Raw genomic sequence first — 7,782 nt, forward strand, 5'->3', positions numbered from 1 at the left:
TAATTGTTACACGTAGCAATCTGCTTTGTAACACTTTACAAGAGCTGAGAATTGTGCTACGATTATTTCTGTTTTCTGAATAAGGATCTTTTGAACTTTATGTCCTCAAAATTTTTGCCAAATCATTGCCAATATATTCCCTGATCAATTTTTTGAGATGTTTTCTTCTTTTCGAGAGGCGATCGACGCGAACGCGAACAAGAAGAGCTCCTTCACCGAACAGGATCGATCGTTCGCCTCGTCTCGATACTTTGCCCGATTGTTCCGGTAGCTAAAGGGCGAGTACCTCTCGAGAATATATAATAGAAATATCGTTAAGAGGAAAACGAACGGGAAACCAATCCAGACATCGATCTCCAAGATCATTAGGAACCTGAAGAACGGATTCTTTTCTTTCCTCAGCATCATTATCGCCGGACCGATTGGGTTCTTGTACGGAATCGTAAAGTCTGCCATTTGGAAGTTGAACTTCTATGAAAAATCAATTCATTGAAATATTTAATCATCAGTTTAATCGTGCATAAGCAGAGAGTGTTCCAAGACTTTCCTTCAGACCCGAGTACTTATAAAAGTTCGTAATGTTGGAAGAGATTTCTGTAGGGAATATAAATAATACAGAGGATACGCTAATTCCAGTAGGAACTAAAATCAGAAATCTCAAAGAAAGGAGCTACTTACAGGAGAGTGCGTAGAAATAATTAACTCCTTCAATAAGGAAGCGTTGCGACGAAAGTCGAGCACAGACTCGAATAGTAGCATCCAATTTACAAAGCACACAACAGTAGATATTTACGACACGAACGTAACCGACGAAGTCCCGAGCAACCGGCTTTGGGTTTACGCTTCCTTGTTAACTGCAAACTTCCCTCTGCTGTTCGGACGTCTTTGAACGTCGAAACCCGCAGTTAAGGGTAGTTGTTAATCTTACCAACTTACAGCCGGTGTTATATGTAACTTCGATCACAATCGCTAACGACGAGCAACGCCATTAATTTCCTGGCTAAACCCTGCGCCACCGTTTTTGGTAATTAAAGTGACAAGGCACCTAATGCAGGAACAGATATGTATGTCCTAGAAACTTCGATTACCATCTCTAAAATTTGTACCAGAGAAAAATGTAAGTTTTCAAAGTGATTTTCTCTTTTAATTTAAACGTACCGATGGTTAACACTTTACCACCCTGTAAATTTACGTACTTATAAATTTTTTTACAACTCCGGATCAAAGAGGTCAAAGTAATTTTCTCTTCGATATTTCAGCGAACGCTTCGGGGACGGAATGATCAAGGATCGTAAATCTTTAACGAAGGGTGCAAGGGTCGCGTTAACACGCCATATAATTACGAGCCTCGTCCACCCTCTGACCCGTGCAGTATCTCTACCACGATCGGATATTAATTCGTCGGTAACCTTTTAACAGGGCCGATATCGGAATCGTGAATTTATTGCCGAGGCTGGTATGCTGCAACAAAAGCAAGCGGAACAATTCAGTTCTGCCGAAGAATTAACGCTGATAAATGACAGCGATAAAAAATGTTCGAATATCGCCGCCATACGTAACAATTTTATGCGGTATTTACTTTTGGCTGTCAAGAATTTATTTCTAGTCGAATAAAAATAAGTCGAAACTCTGGAATATTATATCTAGTGAGATATGAAAAAGAATTAAAAATTTTAAGAGACAAAGATCGCACAAAATGTACTGCCATCAAAGTTTTAATATACTTCGTATTTTTAGATCCTACTAATAATACGAGGTAGTAATATCTCACCTTATATTTCCTCGTAATTTGATGTACATAGAGCTGTATTTTATACGTTCAATAAAAATTCTACCACAGCAGCAAAGTTTAAAATTGGTCATTTTTTCCCATTGTCCTTTATCGTTGGCTGCGCGATTAGACTCACCTCGAATTCGTGGTTACTTTTTTATCGCAATATCGATATGTTTGCGTGCTAGTGGAGGGTAATAACCAGAGAAACTATCCCGCTCCTCGAAAATTGGATTGTGAATTCTATCGTGGTAAAGCAGGAACAATAGAAGCATAAAAAAGACCCGTTCACGTTTTTCCGAGGTGCGAACTTTAATTGCTTCGAATCAATAGAATAAATTAATAGAATAAATGAAACGTCGATCGTTCAATAAATTCACGGTAAATTGAAGCGGATATAGAAAGATTCTTTCCGAACAATTCGCTAACGAATGAAATAAAATTAAAGCGTTTCCGAATGAACGACTAAACGTGTGAATTCGATCATTTGCTCTAAGAACGCTTTGCATTAACGTGTCTAATTCGAAACGGGCAGATTCTCTTCCAAATGAATCCTTGACGAGTTATTACAGATGGAGGAGCTTCAACGGATCTCTCGAAAGGATAAATTGAACGCATTCATTTCAAAATCCTCGTGAATTTCTCGCCGGCATTTGAAGGATTCCATCTCCAGCGAAAGATGATTATATCAGATTGTTTCATATCAAATTGCTCGTCTAAAAATCTGGAAAATTTGACGTAATTAATTAAGATCCTTGAAAATCTCCTCCTGTTTCCTGTCATCGGATAATGTAATACCTATCCAAAGTTCGAACCTTTGTTCTGGAAACTCAGACCCGTATTGAACGTATCTAATTTCTAAGTGGCAAGAGCAGAGACGGTAGTAGCAAATTTTGAGGACTCTCGTCTCGAAACAAGCTTCGTCGGCGGGAAACTTTCGATGACTCGAGGAAGTCGTTCGTTCGAATGGGTCGTGAGTGTAAAATCTTGGAGAAGACTGATCCAGGGGCTCGTTTATGTTTTTTATACCGGTTGCCGCAGGGATGTCACAGTCAAAGCTTACCCGTTGCTTTTTTCCACCCCCTTCGCTTTTCTCTCTCTCACGCTTCCTCGCTTTCCATCCACCTTTTTCTTCTCCGTGTCGCCTATCCTACTCGCTCTTTTTTCTCCTCTCCTCTCTTCTCTTTTTTTTTTTTACACAAAGTATTTCTTCCTCAACAATGCCAAGCACTATATTTAGGCGCTGTATTGTAAATCAGCAGCGAGCTTTTTCCACGTATTCGCACGCAAATTGGGGCACCTTGACATGCACATACATAGATACGTTTGTTGCTTTCCCGCTGTTCGATTTTCCCCAACGTGTACGATATTGTCTTCGTGGCTGTGCGTCTATTCGGAACTCTGTCCGACAAGAGACAACCACCGTCACGGACGAAAATGAAGCCCTCGACGGTACATCGGTCCGTCGCGTTTCCCTCCGTTGAATGGATCTTAATTGCCAAACGACATTATTCTACGCTACGAGAGGAAGAGACAGAGGGAAACGAAGTTTCTCTCCTGTTAACGAGAACTAATATTAATTAGGAGTTCCCATGTTGGATCAGATTTTCGTTTTCAAAGAGGTATTATGATCCTACGGATCCTTCATCAATTAATGACATCTTAGATTTACGATCCATCGAATTGTTCATTAAAATTCATTCGTTACCAGAGTCGTTTTGGTAATTAAAATAAATGCCCGTATTGTATTTGTAGCCCATTATTCGACGTAGATTGAAATATAAACCCTGAAATTTCTACCTACTTTTTTTCTCTTTTTCTGTAAAGGATTGAAATTAAACCCCGCACCGAATATGTATCACGTCGATCCGACATGGGTAGAAATTAATATACCAGCAGTATCATTGTCATCTGGTTTATTCCACAAATGACGTATCTCCTATAACGAGACCCGAATTTTCGATAAATAATTTCTCACGTTAAACATTTTCGACACGTGTCATCAATGTTCCATCGATGAAACTAACTTGCTTTCCATTCTATATAATATTCCGATTGATGCGACTCTCGAGCAATTCAGTTCTAATTGAAATAGTTAAATTCATTGGAACACCTTTAATTTTGAATATCATTTAGAATTGAAAATCCATAATGTTATATATCATTATCGATAGAAAAATATAAAACGATAGACTGGCAGAAGTTTATGAAATTCGAATATTTCCAAGGGTGTTCAATACGAAACCCTTTTGAGAATACAGAGAACGTGATGCGTGCACGAGCGGAACGATGGTATTCAATTTAATGCATCATTAAGAAAATTTTCAACCTCTTCCTTCGAAAGTGGTATCCCGTGCGACGTGCTTCCTTATCGGCTTGATTTGTGCAAATTACATAATTTCCGCGGAAACTACGGCGAGGTGGAATCTGATATCGAGGACTATCAAAGCACGAGCGTGGCATGCTTATTCCCAGTAACAATTATGGAAATAAAGACTATCATTATCTTCAATTTCGTTTTGAACGTTCGAGTTTACCTTCCTTTATCGAGAAGCATTCATATATCCAGCATTGATTTCCTAACGAAATTGAAAATATTTTTTCAATCGACCTATTATTTCTTCTTAAACCTCCATTCGCGTCACAATGAATAGATTAAAATTGATTGATTCCTGCTGAAACTATTTTGAATATCTAGTATTTTAAGTCCTTGTCAATTAGAAAATGAAATTAATCTTCTGGAAATCATTGGAAGATTGCTTTGCAACGTGATATTACATGATAATTGCGGGATTAAAAAGAATTAGAGGATTATCAAATCCAAGCGATACAATCAGCGTTAGAAGCGAGCATGTACGCGCGTGAAGAATTTAATAAATCAGTATCGCTTGCCAATCAATTCCTACAAGTTTAACGCTATGGTCTCTGGCGGCCGTGCCATGTTCAGATAAACAGTCATTTATCGCCGCTTTCGTGTTGTAATTCACCATTGTATCAGTAATTTATTGGTTTGTCGCAGCGGTTCCCAAGCTCCTGCTGTTCGTTTCTTCCGTGCAATTAACGGTAGAAAAAAATGCCCATTAGCGATCGAACACTCTATGAACCGTCTAACACATTCCCGATCACTATTTCAGTAATTACTAGAACCTAATTCCTTGAATTACTACTTCTAATTTCTAACACGATTTCCTCTCAGTCTCCAGTTTTTTAATTATTTATAATCGAATCAAGTACTCACCGTTGACGACCCACGTGACAATCAGCGCATCGATGGTACCAAGAAATAAAATGATAAAAAAAAGTAAGGGAAGGAAGAATGAACGAGTGTATTTTCAATAGGCATTAAAACGTTGGACGTGGATGGCCAGAGGAACGAAAATGAAAGAGCAGCGACATAGTTATCTAGATCTCGGTGGAAAGTTTCATTATGGGAACTGCAACGCGAGAAAGCGGGAACAGAAAAGTGCGCGTTCGTTCTCTTATCGCGATCTGCACGTTCGTTCGGTTCGCCATGCTTGCGTGAATCTCGAGAACCGATGCCTAATGGCCCCTATTAATGATTCGAGATCCACGGACAATTACGCGAACATTGCACGTGATTTCGCGATCATTTATGTGTGCATTTGAACCCCCCGGATCAGCTTTCCGAAATTTCTATGCTAATCTCAGGTGTATACATACCGCACCTTGCCACTCCATTAAAATTACTCCCTAATTTTCATTCATTTTTTTTAAATAAAACCCATTCTGGGATTTAACTAATTAGCGAATGATGAGAGAAACGAAATTGAAAAAATCACTCGTCAAAAATGAGAAATTTCCTGGTAATTATTTTCGGGAAAAACTGCGGAAGAAGCGGTATCGCGATGCATAAAACATTAATCAAAAACATTAGTGGACACTCCGCTCTCGTGGATTTTATAACTTACCTCGGTAACGAAGTACCTCGGAGGGCACTCATGTATTTTTCATTGAATTTGTCCCGTCTATCTCTATGCATATTTCCTTTTCATTCCACCGACATTTTTCTTCTTTTTGTCAATGTTATATTTCGCGCGTGTCCGCGTTGCTCTTGCGAGTGTGCAGGAATAAAGCGATTGCGAGGAAGAGAAAAGAACGAATTCCAGGCTTTTAAACGGGGAAATTGCATTAAAAGTGAAACAGGGAAGAATAAACAAGCGAGAATCAACCCGCCATCGTTGGACTTGTTTGGGATAAATTTTTCTTTTCCATCTTTTTTCTTTTGCTTTGTTTAAGGAAAATTTAATTTCTTCAAATTCCCGTCTCGAATGGCCAGTCGTTCGCGGTTGAATCGATAAAAGCGATTCAGTGCAAGCTCGATTGTTAAGGGGTGGAAAACGAAAGGTGACTCAGGAATTTGCTGTGCTTGTAATGCTTGACCAGTCTAAAGAAGCTTAGTCAGCTTAAATCTACAAATTAACTGTTTCAGAATAAAGAACAGCTCTTTTGTTCTGTCAGCGTAAATCACCTTTTTTGTATGCCGTTCGCCTAGCCTTTGTGACGTTCTCCTGGCCATTGACCGAGGCTGCGAATTTAATTTCATCAAACAATTAGAAAAATTTAAAAAAAAAGAGTACTCGAGGAAAGTACCAAGGGTCGAATGAAACTCGACGATTGTTCGAGTAATTGAGAAGTAGTTTTTACACCTTTTTTCGGGTGGCTCTTTACGTTAAAAAGTCTGATTTTTATACGGGGAGTGGATGAAAGAACAGGTGGTTCAAGTATCAGGTTGTTACATATCGAATTTCCAAACACTTTGCGTCATCAAATCAGACACCTCTCAGCAGAAAAATCGCATTTTCAACATAAAGAGTGTCACCCAGAAAAGGTGTGAAAGGTATCGCTCGATTGCTCGAACAATCGTGCAAGTTTCGGTCTACATCAGCGAACTTTTCTCGAGTTTATAAGGGCGAACAGTGAGCGAGTGGCAGGAGTTTCACGGGCGGGAACACTTGGTCTCTCCTTTACTTCCGTTTCAAAGGACAAATTCCGCCACGAATCATTGTAAAACGCGAGAGAGAGCCTTGTAATTCCTGCGGACGATTTGTTCGCAGACGATTCAGAATGTCGCGTGCAAAATCGTGGCTCGAATAAAATTGCGCTAAAGTGCTGGCTCGTGCTGTTAAATCTCTCAGGCATGGATTAGACAGGTGAAGCAGGATTTTCAACGTATCGATCATCCTCGCGAACGAACCGCGCGAAATGTGAACTTTCCACGTTAACGATGCGCTTGAAAAGATCATTCGTCCCGTAACGAAACGAGATTATTCAAATCGGTTTATTATTTATCGCCACGCGAATGCGTATACGCGTCTCCCCGTTGTTTCATAACACACCAGATTCAGGTCCATTGTACATTTCGCGATAACTGATTGCGTGAAAATGTCGAAACGATGTTAACGCAAACGATGGAAAAATAAATCGTTTCGCTGATGTAAAATATAATTTCACGTTTTTCCCACGGGAATACTGGGAACCGGGTACGGTATATTCGGTCAATGCAAGCTTTTACCTGCGAAACGCGGCGTATCGAATGTAATTTGTGCAAAAATTGCAATTTTTTTCGAGCATACGATTTTTCCTTTTATTTTGCGAATTTTATACAGGATGTTTCTAGATTAAACAATCAAATTGTGTAAGTAATTTTTAATCATTCCATGGGACCACGTTTACAACGCGTTGATATTCACAATTACTTGGAAAATTAATTAATTAAGAGGCCGTGGATATTGTATTTTGTAGAGAATTTTTAAGAGCACCGTCGCGTTTATTCTGTTGTTTATCAGACTAGAAATGCACCGAGTGCTTAATTCGATTTTTCAACGGTGTCGGAGTTGCGTCGAGTAAATGGTAGTCGACGTTTTGAATTGCAAAAACTTTTTGAAAACCTAGGTTTATATCACATTTTATCTTACACTTTTTATGCAACTGACACAATTTGTTAGTTTCATTTGAAAACATCTTATATACACCTATGAGCCTGGGAGAAT

This window comes from Osmia bicornis, chromosome 13, assembly GCF_907164935.1.
Source record: "Osmia bicornis bicornis chromosome 13, iOsmBic2.1, whole genome shotgun sequence".
Lineage (NCBI taxonomy): Eukaryota > Metazoa > Arthropoda > Insecta > Hymenoptera > Megachilidae > Osmia > Osmia bicornis.